The 12,834-nt window shown below is 40.7% G+C and overlaps 2 protein-coding genes across 2 annotated transcripts in view; both read left to right on the top strand.

The window, feature by feature from the left end:
- The window catches only part of LOC126560407 (methionine aminopeptidase 1D, mitochondrial), a 312,884-nt gene that overhangs the window by 86,643 nt on the left and 213,407 nt on the right, over positions 1-12,834 (top strand). The gene's annotated exons all lie outside the window — the stretch shown is intronic.
- The window catches only part of LOC126563855 (uncharacterized), a 31,001-nt gene that overhangs the window by 11,424 nt on the left and 6,743 nt on the right, over positions 1-12,834 (top strand). The window lies entirely within an intron of this gene.

The following is a 12,834-nucleotide window of genomic DNA, read 5'->3' as shown; positions in this document are numbered from 1 at the left end:
CCAATCGTCCCTTCTGTAAACAATCGTGCACAACTTGTTGCAAACAATAAAAAGAATCACTCCACCTTGTGAGCTTTAAATAAATCAGCGTTGAGGTAAAAGTGACAGGCGTTTTCGTTATCTATTCCACACGAAACAGACACAGCTCAAATGGGGTTGATCCGTTCCCTAGGCATCCAAAGCACGCCAGCAAAACATCAAAACCTTTTTGTTGCCGGGCACTGGACGAAATGGATACATTCGATGCGTGTACCAATGTTAAACGATATCCGTGAAAAGCGCTTTCAATTGATCATCGATGTTGTGCGTCCAGTGTCATGATCGAATAATATTTATCCGCACATGCCCCACCGCCCCACCATCGGCACTGGCGTTTGCGCGCGAAACCTGTCGATGCATCATCACACATTTGGCTGAAAATCAATGTTAACATTATTATTCCATTATTCTGGTTCGATAGATTTCCATAAAAGCGTGCCTCGATAGTGCTCTCTTCACTTCCATGTGTTCTAGGGTCGATGGTGTACATGATGGTGATGGTGGTGGTGGTGGTGTGTGTGTAAAGTTTTCCAGTCGAAAATATCGATAGGACATGGGAACGATGCATTGGTTTCCATGGGCACATACAACATTCAAGCGTTCTGGTGATAGATTATTTCTTACACACGATGTTATGATTGCAGATTTCGATCCAGACTAAACGGGGTGATGTTACTGGGCGTTGCTAACGTTGAAAAGTTGCATTTTGTTGTGTTAACTTGCAATCGAAAAACAAGCAGATGTAAATGGACCGGATCGATCACCAAAAATATGCTACGGTTCGTCTGGCTAGTTTCGACACTAGAGATGGGTGGAAATAGAGAAAACTCTCGCTCGAGATGCATTCCAAACCCGGACACGGCCATATTTCTATGTCAACCGGAGTGATGCAGTGTGCTAGGATCAATAAATTTGGAAGACCGTCCGTCGGCATTCCGGTGACATCGAGCTTCGATCGGGAGTGACCTGATTTTGGGGGCCCCAAATTCAACAACGAACCACATTCCCTAGGGAGGTTCACCCTTTTCCTGCACACCGGAGTGTTTCCTAATTTAGTGTAGATGTTATCGCAATTATAATAGATTGACAGCTTAATCTACCTGCGCGCCGCCATGTTCCGGGTGGCCGGGCGTGAGGAGGGTTGAACCGGAGTGGCAAATAATGGGAACATTTGCCGCACTGGCAAAGGCGATACTGTGTCGGACTGTTCGGAGATCGATGATTCGCTTACGGTTTTGATAGTTTGTCGGCTGTACGATAATTATCTGTTTGTACAAATGACTCGAAAATGATTGAATAGTGCGAGCGGAGTGTCTAATTGGTGTCCCACTGGTGTCCGACGTCCGGGCGCATTGTGACGGGTAAACGATTATATTGATTAGCCGTGGCTTCGGGACCGGACATTTCATACGATATTGGACAGCAGGGCCGCACGTATCAACGGTACAATTAATGTTGAGTTATGGTGCTGCTTCACGAAATCTGTGATATATCCGGGACGCGGTGTCATTAGTGTGTGGGGAGGCGTGCGTTTGGGAATCAGCGGGGGAATATTCTGCATCTGGCCTATTAAAGTTTAATACGTTACATTGAAAGTGGAAAACAAATTCGATAGTATGCATTTGGATGTTGAGGGATTGTTTATTAATTGGCTGAGCATGCTTTGATAAGTGATAACGTTAAAATTAATTGCAAAAAATACGAGTTTCGTACAATAAAGCTATTACTTATGATATTTAAATTGCCTTTTTTAATTTTCGTCATTATGTAAAAACTTAAATTTAATTTGATTTTTCGAAGCGTTAGGTGATTGTAAATACGAAGAGATTATTCACGATCAAACAAACTTTTCAAGTAAAATGATTTTCTACAATTCGTTCGATCTTCGTTTAGAACTCTCTGCTCTTATTACAGCTCTTTAAATAACCATTTTAGCGAACATGAATTACTGCTCTTCGTCTTCTGTTTTAAATTGAATTTATCATCTTTTTTTAATCAACTTGGTATCAACTGTGTGGTCTTGTTTCAAGTAAAGCCTACAATACCTACAAGTTTAGTTTAAATTCTAATTTGACTCTTGCATACCCTTGGAACCTAGATAACCCACCAAAAATGTATTTGGTCGAGGTATCTAACACAAGATGATCTGCATTCGTTCTGCGTGGTGTGGCCACCGAAGTCGTTATTTTTAGTTGGCCACAAAAATCGCCATTTTTATTGCACTTCTCAAGCAACGATCTATTTGAAATTAGCGACCGATTATGTCGAGTGTCTTTAATAGATTCCAATCTTTCCTGCACATCTTCTGGCCAGAATACGGTGAATCATCTAGAGAAATCTTTGACGTTGCATTCGTTCTGTTGAAAAGGTAATATGAAATGGCCATGTTTTTCAGGGAAACTTCCTCAGAATCAACCAGGGACATACAAATAAAACTCATGATTTCTCGAATCCTAATTCTAAATGTTCACAGTATTGTCATCCGAATGTTTGCTCGTAAAGCTTTGTTTCTCCGAATTCTCGTTGAAGCTGGGAACATATGAGAATGGTTGGTAGAGAAACTCTCCCCGAATTCTTCGTCCTTGCGTCCTTGAGATTATGATGCATAGAAATGCAATCATAGTCTCAGAATCTCTGGAGTCCCAGCCGCTAGCATTCAGCTTTCATCAAATTGTTCTCGGCCAATGGTTCGGTTTTGATTTTGATCTGAAATTGAACTTTGCGAAGCTTCTATGAAATGTATGAAAATAAATTTTCTATTTCATTCTTCAAAACATATTAAATGTTTTCCAAACTATCTTCTATTAAATCTCTTCGCAAAAAGGTGAATTTTGAAACGGTAAAATTTAAACAAGTTGTGACTAAAAAAAGAGCTCATTAACCGTTTCCAAGGAAACAGACTCAGAGTAAAGATAAATTTGCTCTTGGGAAACACAAAAAATACCGCACTCCACCTTTTTGCAAATAAAAAAAAGCGGCTTGGAAAACAGACAAAAACTGAAGCCTGCCAATCAAACCATGAATGGAAATCAGTGCCTTCGCTAACAAGCCTCTTCCGCGGTCAATACTTTGCCAAGGCAACAATCGCAAAACTGGGTACGATAAATGTCTACAATTCATTACAGAGGTTAACGGGACTTAAGCAGTGTTGGCCTGCTCCTGATCCACGAGTTTGGGTCGTTTCGATTTGCGCAACTTTCCCTCCATCTCTCTTCTCCGGCCATCGACCGTGTAAGACCAAGATTTCAGTGTCGTGGGGCTTGGGCTTAACTAAACCCCTCCGCTCGTCATCAGTCGGATTTTCATCATGACTCTGTTGTGAAGTATGGTGGAGAAGAATGCGCGAAAATGTAAAGAAATAAATAAAGTAAAATAAAAATACAACCGAAGAGGGAAGGCTTCCCGGGATGATCGGGAAACTGAAAATGTAGGTCAAAATGTTTATTCAACAATAATTTGATGCTAATGATTTCTCGGCTGACTCTGACTCGCGTGTGTATAAGTGTAAGTGCACATAGAGTGATGGTAAGAGAACGCGAGTTGCACAACAATTCGCTAACTGTGAATTCCCTCCGCGCTCCGCGAGCCAGACGCTCAGTTGGGGTTTCGTCGTCACGAAAAATTCTACGGGCTTGTGCCGTTGGATTGCATGCCTATGACTCGTTTTCTCGGCGCGCCTCAGCTGCCCGTTGCGAAAATAAAAGCATTCCCAAATGGCTGGAGCGTGAAGCTTCGCATTCTTTGCCATCTTTCGCCAACGTTGGATACGATTTTTTTCTGCAAAGTGTTGATGCTTCGCACCACCCACTTGCTTGCTCCCCCCAGCAAACTGTATCTACTCGACTACCTTTAGCCCTTTAGACATTGCGCTTAATACGATAACGGAAGGTACGGGAAAACGGGAATGGCACCAAAAATATAGAACATTTCAAAGCTCCCAAGCAAGTTCAAGCTTCTATTTTCGGGGAGGAGTGTAAAACATTGCATTTAATTTTTAATCTTATTACAGGCACCTTGCCGGAAGGTGCGTTAGGTAGTGCTCAATTCGATTCTTTTTTTTTGTCCCTACCAAAAATCCGACTTAACCAAAACACCGTACCATCATCATCATCATCATCACACGGCTGTGCTCGCTGCCAAACACTCCACAATGGCCGTCCAGTGGAAAGTGACCACAAAATTGAGCGTGAATCAGAAATTAGATCGCATCATTATTATGAACGCTTTTGTAAACATTCTCGGGGCTCGGATCAGTGGTGGGTGCTAATTTGGCCGTGACTCGAATAGCGTGATGGTGGTGGTGCTGGCTGGCTTTTTTCACCGGGAAAAATATATTTCTCCGTAGGTCCGTAGCCACGGCGGCAACATCAAGCACAATCGTGCTCGTGCTGACCGCATTATGGACAGTTATCGAAATTATAATTAGAACAGTCGAATCATCCGTCAGGGTAATTTTTATCAACCCGCTTAGCGGACGAGTTTTGAGGACAAACGGGGAAGCATGGGCAAGCCAGTTTCGTAAGTATAGTAAATACTTATAGACGGTAGTGAGGTAAGGTAATTGGTTCTTTGTGGTTCCGAGTGCGTGGGGAGCGAGCGTGAAACTTCGTTTTCGCTTTTCGTTCTTTCTGATCACATAATGGACTAATAAAGTTTATCCATTTTTCATACGATTGACAATTGTCTGATAATGACGTTAGTCGATTGTAATGCACGATGGTTGACATCGGAAAGATAACCAATAGGGAATGGTAGAGATAAGTTAAATTAGACATTCTGAGTTCAAGGTTTTCTTGGAGTATACGTTTTATGACACAATTACCAAAAAAAAGGGTGTCCAATAATATCGCATCTCCAGTGTTTCTTTTGTTTGTCTAATTCGGAGTCATTAATCAAAAGCGAAAATTGTCACCCTTTGCGCCATTGTCCGTAAGGCAGCCGGATCGCCACGCTGTGCCAAGTGCCAACTTAGTTAAACCTTCCCGGATTCCCGTCGGTTGATTGTTTTGTCTCTGTCTGCCTTTGGTTCGCGACATTTGTCGCTAATGTTCATTGTCTGCGTAACATAAATATTCGTGTGAAATCATAATGAGAAAAAAAGGGTCCGGGGTGGAAAAAATTGGTCCCACCAGCGTGGCAAGCGTGCCACCACAGCGGCGGTTACGCTCTAATTTTTATTCCTTCCCATAAAACCCTTGTAGCATTGTAGCTTTCGAGCTTCGCGGACCTTTTATTGTTTCTTCCTTCGCAGTATCCATCGGGCGCTTCCACGCCTGTTCCGGAGTGCCATCTTTTTACCGCTACACCGGGGCGCGTCAAGAGAGCAATATTAAAATGCGTTTGAAATAGGTCGGCACTTCGGAAGGTGCTTTGCACCTGTGCAACCTTTCGATGCTCCCTCATTACCATAACGGGGCAACAGTAGGGAAGGGGTGCTTCGTCCCGTGCCCACTGGCGAAGCATTTGAGTGTTGGAAAAAAAAATCCAAAGGGAAGCGAAAAAAAAGGGTCTCGTCGGCTCACCTTAGTCGTCTCGTTGGCTATATTTACCAGCCTGAACGCGGAAAATGCGGACAGAAGAAGCAGCAATCGTTTTGATTCTTTTCCGCAACTTCCCGGTCTCATTAGCATCGATAAAAAGATGAAGCATCCGCGTGCATCAACGAGGGGTCAATTCGGTCCCGAGCAAGTTTTCCCCGTTGATGAGACAGGTATGAATAAAAGCACACATACACACACACATACAGAGAGTGCGATAGCAAGCATAGCATAGTAATGGGTTGCTTTTTCACCAAGCAAAAACAATGTTCTGGCGTTCCCAGTGTAAACTTTTTTTTTGTTCTTTGCTTTGTTTACGATGAAATAATTATCCACAAGAACAAGGAATTAGATGGCTCTCATTTTGCAGTACGGTAGAATGAAGGGTGGGCTGGTGATGTGATGGGGTTTCACATCTCTGGGTCCATTTAAGATCGTGTTGATGGAATTATGGAAATGAACAACGATTGCCACAGTGCTTGTCCGTTTGTTCTACGTTCGTTAACTGTTTGCTCTAATCACACACTTGTGTAAGCATAAATACGCTTTTGACAACGTTTCTTTGGAATTTTCACATTACTTTTCTGCTTGAAATTTATTGCATTTATAAATTAAAGATAAGCTTATTGTGTTGAATAAATTTTTATTTATTTATTATTAAGCATCACGGTGCGTCGCCGTATTGTCGTAAATTTTCAAATAAATATTTTCTTTTTAAGAGATTGTTAATAAATGTTTTAACAGACTCATACTTCAATTTTTTTCTTTCTCTGAGAGTTACTGGAACAGCTCACTTTTAAGAAGGTTGATTACTTACAATTTAATTGCTGACTACCGTTCTAGAAGACAAAATTAAAGCTGCGATAAACTTGAAAATTCTTCCAATCAGTATCGGTTGACCAATTTTTTGCTCTTCACTCGACTGTTGGCCGTTGGCGGGAATATTTGTTTTCCTTTTTTGTTTTCTTTCACACGCAGCCATAACGTTACACGTTTTCAAGCATCACCAAGCGGTGTAACGTTACCACTGCTTAGCGCTTTAAATGCCACGGTGCTGGAGAAAATGAATTCTGACAGATAGAAATTAATGCTACTTTAGGCATCCGCCCCACTTTACCGCTAACTTTTAATCTATAAATAAGCCCCACCCGTTCCACGGCACCCAGGTCGACAAACGGTTATGAATCCGATTCCGAACTCCGCCAATCTTTTTGCCAAGTGTACGTGCACTGGACAGGCAGATATTTACGGGAAGTGAAGCCGACTGCCAGAGTGGTACGGTCGTCGGCAAGCTAGTCTGGGTGTGTTGGTAAGCAGAAAAATTCAATTAAACTTTTTTAAGAATTTATGTTGCTAGAAAGCCACGGTGTGGGACGGTTTGCTTGGCTTATCTCGCTGGTGATAACGGTGGTCAAGATCGGGAGCCAAGGAATGCACGGTACCGGTAGGGTAAGCAACATGCTGGAAATTGAAAATTAGTACACTTTTTAGTTGTTTCCGGTGCATTTGAATGTGCGCGGACTGAATTGGGTTTGAAAAGGGCAGGAAAACAATGTCCGAACTCAAAGAGTACGTGAATGACATGGTTATAAAATTTTATATTTAATAAAAGTTGCACAAGAATATTTAAAACAAAGTTGTTTGTATACAATGCTACCTCGTTCTATAAGTACTTCAGAAAATTCTTTAGGCTTTAGGAATTCTCTTATAAAAAATGGTTTATTAGGTACTCATAATCTAACAATCAATTACCTAAAGCAGACGATATTGGGATGACAAATAAGACTTAATTTAATATACTCTCCTACATTTGAGTACAACATTGCTTTAGCGGCAAACCTTCAATCAATAACTATCAATAACAAATTCGGGGACCTTCCAACATTATTTATAATTTTTCCACTTCCATGACTAGTTTAGGCTTTTTGGTTAACTATTGAGTCAGTTATTTTGATATTATTGCGTTTTTTGCTTGCTTGCTGGGATACTATGTGTTTTACTAGAACTTTATGTTGGGTTCTTCAAATAAATTGGGTTTCAAACTTTTCGATACTTTCTTGATTTAGTAGACTGACATGATGGCGGTAAACCGTAATACTTAAATATAAATAAATTACAAATGCTTAGCTTTAATAGATTAATTGAAACCACGTAGTGCAGGTGCTTCGATGGTACGCCTAAATGATACTTGAACTCCAGCCCTGCCTTGTAACGACAGACGCCGTTGTTGCTCCACCACCTATTCAGAGTCTTATTCTATTAGTAAAAATTAAACTACCGACAATACGGCTCAAAATCGTCATAGTTAATATATGAAATAATAAATCATCAAGCTTTCTTCCAGGGTATGTATTAAAATCTCATGGGAAATTACCAAGTCAAGATTGTGCAGTTATTGGTCTCTTTCAAACTTTTTTTTTCTTTACCGTGCAAATATTCCGTGAAATCGTGATAAAAGTCATGATACGTTATGATAGCATCTTTAAAAATGAAGATAATAATATATGTCAATAGAGCTAAATGAATTTGGAGGATGCCTGTACAGTACGGCGTTATAAAATAAATAAACAAATTTGTATAAAACTAATTGGAATATAAAATTGGCACAATTTTTTTCGTGAATTCTGAGAAATTTTGTAAACATGTATCGCCAATAACAAATAATTTTGATGTTTAAAAGTCATAGTAATATTATTTTCAAAGGAAATTATTAAATATTTTTAATGCATCTGAGCCCATATTTTTTTACTGTCCAAGGTTTTTCCTTATGGAATATTCATAAACCAAATAAACTTTTCGATAGATATACGGGCTGTATGTTGTACATTATGCATATATCTCTGCATTTCTTATCATACCTCCTGTTGGTTTTCCTCATCCATGAAGCTCTCATCTAAAAAGCTAATAAGTTAATTTTGTTGCAGTATATTCATACAAAAATAAACATCAATACAAAGACAACATACGCAACGCTAGCAATTGATGTGCCATAAAGAATGTATCGTGTTTTATTCCCCAGCGCATAGAGCTGTAGCACAGTGTGTCGTGTTTATCTGGTTCTATTTGCAAAAACGCTTTGTCCATTGTTGGTGTAAAAAAAAGGTGAAGTGATAAAAAAAAAACTTAAAACACTGAACCAAAACTTTCAACAGTAAAAAGTAAAACGAGCCATTATCCAATGAACCATCCCGGGAGTAGCGGGGTGGTAATGGGTGTGCGAGTGTGACTGTTTTAAGTTCACGCAAGCGGTACAGCCAAATCACCCACAATCGAAACGGTTCCATAATGATGTCGTACCGGTTGGCCAATTGCCAGAGCAGCATTCGTGTCCACGAATTCTGGAGGCTCGCTCGGTCAATATTTCACTGCCCACCCACCCACCACTGTTCGCTCTGGCACCTGTCTGCCACAGATCGGCACCGTGGCGGTTATCCGGTACGTGCGCCTGTTTGGTGTCCAGCGCATTACGGTTCGGACGGAAAGGCTGGGATGGTCTGGTAGAGGGAGTGTGTGTGTGTTTTTTTGAATGTCTGTATGTGGCTGTATCTTTTTCTCCCATTTTCCGGGACACGGACGGGCGCACCATGTCCATTGCGATGGCTCATCCTTCGGCGAACACATCGAACGGTTCGCCAATGGTGTTGCCGGTACATCGCGTCGCCACACAACAAGCCAAAACTCTTCGGGGAGCTATTTTCGTATTCGAGTCATGCGCGACGAATGATTGCAGCATTATATTCAATAAAGCATTTTACTGTTGAATTTTTTAATCGTTCTCGAGGGTGATTTTTCCTTTTATTTTTATTGAAATAAAAGGAATAAAATACGGCATCGAATCGGGCAAAGATACCGGCTGACGTAGGACGCTGCGACCGAAATTGAGGCATAATAAAACAAACAATCGATTCAGGGAGGAAGTACACATACAGCTCGGTTCGAATCGTTTGCCGATCAACATAGGTAATATAGGCAAATAGGTTCTGGCGCTAAACACCAATTACAGATTTTTTTTTTCATTAGATTTACAGAAAGCAGAGGGCAGGGTAGAATTATGAGATAATTAATGAAAAATCGTTTAAGAATTTCATAGTTGAATTTAAGCAATATCCATTCAACATAAAAATGTGAAAATTGAATAGCAAAACTAATTGTTAACATATCAGAAAGGCTTTAAAATTATTTGATCCTTCGAATAATTCCCCTATTTTATTATTTTCGTGTGCAGCAAATATGCGTTAGGTTTGAGATTAAGTGTAATTTATCGTACCCTCACGCCCAGCTTCGAACTTCAACCACATTTGGGCAAAAGTGTGTACGAAAACTGATGCTGCGAATGATGCAAAACGAACATTCTGATAGCAGGGGATGAAAACGGAACTGTACCGAAAGTTTCATCCACATTGGGGATAAAGTCAATGGAGGCGGGTGTGTATGGATAGAAGTATTAAAACGTACACGCAATGAAGTGGTGGAAAAATATGCACATTCGCACGTATTTATCTTCGATCGTACAATGCCGAATGGCCAGTGTGCATCATTTGCGCAGAGTGCACGGCAGTTCTGAACCGAGGTTGGTGAAACTGGTAAACAACTGCCTGGGAAGGCATGGCTACGAGAAGGGGGATTGTGACTCGATTCCGAAACAACCCCAGTCAAAGGGATGACACAAAGGGTGTCACCTGCTGCTGCCGATGGCGATGACGTGGATCCGGCGAGGTTATTGATTTAGGCCGATTGAGTTGAAGTGGCAGACGTTTGAGCGCAATCTTCAATGCGTTCGATAGGATTTAACTTTTTTCAAACCAACTTCCAGATGGCCCCAAAAACCTAACAGCAACGTTACGAAGCACTTTTTTCGCTTTTAAAATTACGCAGTAGAAGCAAACGGTGTATTCGATAACACCTGCTGATCATTGCAAATGGGTTATCTTTGCTGTGACGCATAGAATCTGTTTATTGTTTTGGTTACGACTGTGGACCGCGTGTGTGTTTGACCACTTTCTGCTGACGGTGTTCATAACGATCGAAAGAAACCGAGCTTTCCTGCTGGGCTTTCCTGCATTGGTGCGATTGCATTATCAGACGACTAATGTGTTTACTGCAACTAATGCCTCCGGGGTTAATTTCACCAGTTCGTTTGCTTGTTGCTGTAGGCCTGGGCCACGGTGAGTGTTAAAATCGTTGCGTTGAAACTGGGAAAGCGCTAAGGGCGACAATTTAGGGTCGGAAAAAGTGCAATGTGTACACAACGATTGTTTATTTTAGTGCAATATTCCTTGAAATGTGCTGGTAGTGGTAACCACAAATAAAGCTATTTGAATGAATAATTTGTTGAATGATTGTATTGAACCTATTCTAACAGGTAAATATTTATAATAATTATCAAAAAGTACTAATTTTACTAAAAAATGAATTATTGTGAAAATTTTATTGTTTAATGAGTTGAGATTTAACATGATAATTTTAAGTGATATAATCAACTATTCTTTAGCTTGATTATGTTTGGTTTAGCGAGTGAAACAAAGTAAGGAAATAATAAAAACCAAAAACAAGGCAAACGATTTTATTGTATGCATAAAAGTTATTGAAAGTATAATTTGAAGAGACATGCAAGAAATCTTTTAAAGTCTATTAAAAATAAGGCATTAAAAGCTGTAGCTGTAAAAGCGGTTTTACTGATTTGTTAAATAATATTTTTCTGTTTTCAATTTCGTGGAGGACGGATGTTTACGACTGTCAATTTATAATTAATATAAAATATAGAAGCAACCGTGCATGCCCGGAATGAGGCAAAAAATAGGAAGGAAATGCTTTGATAATCTAGTTTTATGAAATTACATTTGAAAGTTATTCATTGACTTTTTTATATGTAGTTTTTTTATTTTATAGACTTTATTAAGTAAAATTTCTTTTATTAGTCTTAAATCTTTTAAAACATCAATGACTTATTTTGTGTTGCAGTTGAAAAAAAACTCAAATGTTTGGTTTTAAAAAGCTTCGTTCGAATTTAAACCCCATAGAATATATCCGAATGTCGAAAATGGTGAGGTCATTCTCATTCTCTCCGCATCTAGCCACGGTCGCAATGCAAAACCATGCCGCAGGGTCGTAGGAATCGTCCTACCGCGCGCAGGAAAATAGATTGCATTTGCACTTTTGCATCCCTTACCACAAGCTTCGGGCCCTGTTTGCCATAATTTGGGTTAGACGATTTGATTCGTTGTCGCCCTCGAGGATAGGAGATGTTGCACGCTTTTTTTGGTGCTGTTGTTGTTGCTCCTGTCGATATCCCTTATCGATTGCCGGTTCTGTCTCGGTACTTCATCAATCTAATAGAAAAGCTATTGCCTAAATTGCAGCCAACGCTAGGTGTAGTATCATGGCGAAACCACCTCATTCAAAAATACATCGCCCAACTGCCCCCACGTGGAGAGGGAAATTTTTTTTTTCACTCTACGATTCGTGATGGACATTTCTCATGTGCTCTGTACTGTGCAACGGGTGTCTGTCTTTGGTGAATGTTTTGGGATAGAATTTCAATCATGGCCATTTGCCGGCTCGACACGGCCAAGCTACCACATATACACATCCGTGACTAGCGATACTGCGCGCATGTGGCTGGCATGTTATGGAAATGCATGCACATTCCTTCCGGTCGCATCTTCACAGCCAGGTTCGTCCCTTGATTGAACGGTTCCGAAGTGTTCGCTGTCAGCCCTGAAGGAAAATCACACGCGAACGAGTGTGCCATTGCTCTACCGTTTTGGCTTCGTTTGGCATTTAGGTGAGCTTCGTCTTTTTTTTTGTTGTACCGCTCACTTCACCCACCCGGTCCACCCATCCATTCATGCACCCGACGACGCTGACGACGAGCAGGGAACAAATAAACCACCGATCGGTATTTATGGTGCCAAGGCGGTTGCACATCCTGCGAAATAGAAAAACATCACTTACATAAAACTCACACATACGCGCCTCTCACACATACGCTGCGCAAACACTTCGATCGTTCAGTCGAACAGTTACCGGAATGGCATCCTTTTTCGTATGTGCCTTGGTGAATGTTCATTTCGTGTTGCTGTTTTCTGCTTTTTTGTGTGGCATTTTTTTTGTCTGTTATATTGCTCTTACACCAAACGTTTGAGGAATGCTGAAGTAAAGCGAGGAAGAACAAAAAAAAAAAAAGGGCACACTTGCTGACGGGTGGTAGTGGTCGGTGTGTGGTAAACCGCAATGCTCTCGTAATTGATGGGATTTA

This window comes from Anopheles maculipalpis, chromosome 3RL (assembly GCF_943734695.1).
Source record: "Anopheles maculipalpis chromosome 3RL, idAnoMacuDA_375_x, whole genome shotgun sequence".
In the NCBI taxonomy this organism is placed as follows: domain Eukaryota; kingdom Metazoa; phylum Arthropoda; class Insecta; order Diptera; family Culicidae; genus Anopheles; species Anopheles maculipalpis.
The sequence above is the reverse complement of the archived record's forward strand: the minus strand, read 5'-3'. Positions and strand labels throughout refer to the sequence as shown.